Genomic DNA, 615 nt, shown 5'->3' on the forward strand with positions numbered 1-615 from the left:
TCAATGGAAGAGGTGAATTACATGGGAGAACCCTATGGAAACACCTATAATCCTTCATGGAGAAATCATCCAAATCTCTCATGGAAGGATCAACAGAGACCTCAACAAGGTTTCAACAATAATAATGGTGGAAGAAACAGGTTTAGCAATGGCAAGCCTTTTCCATTATCTTCTCAGCAACAGACAGAGAGTTCTAAGCAGAACACCTCTGACTTAGAAACCATGGTCTCTGATCTAATCAAAACCACTCAAAGTTTCATGACTAAAACAAGGTCCTCCATTAGAAATTTGGAGGCACAAGTGGGTCAGCTGAGCAAGAAAATTACTGAACTCCCTCCTAGTACTCTTCCAAGCAATACAAAAGAAAATCCAAAGGGAGAGTGCAAAGCCATCAACATGGCCGAATTTGGAGAGGAGGAAGGGGCAGTGAACGCCACTGAGGAAGACCTCAATAGACGTCCACTGACCTCCAATGAGTCCCCCAATGAGGAACCATGGGAATCTGAGGCTCAAAATGAGACCATAGAGATTCCATTGGACTTACTTCTGCCATTCATGAGCTCTGATGAGTATTCTTCCTCTGAAGAGGATGAATATGTCACTGAAGAGCAAGTT

This window comes from Arachis duranensis, chromosome 4 (genome assembly GCF_000817695.3).
Source record: "Arachis duranensis cultivar V14167 chromosome 4, aradu.V14167.gnm2.J7QH, whole genome shotgun sequence".
NCBI lineage: Eukaryota > Viridiplantae > Streptophyta > Magnoliopsida > Fabales > Fabaceae > Arachis > Arachis duranensis.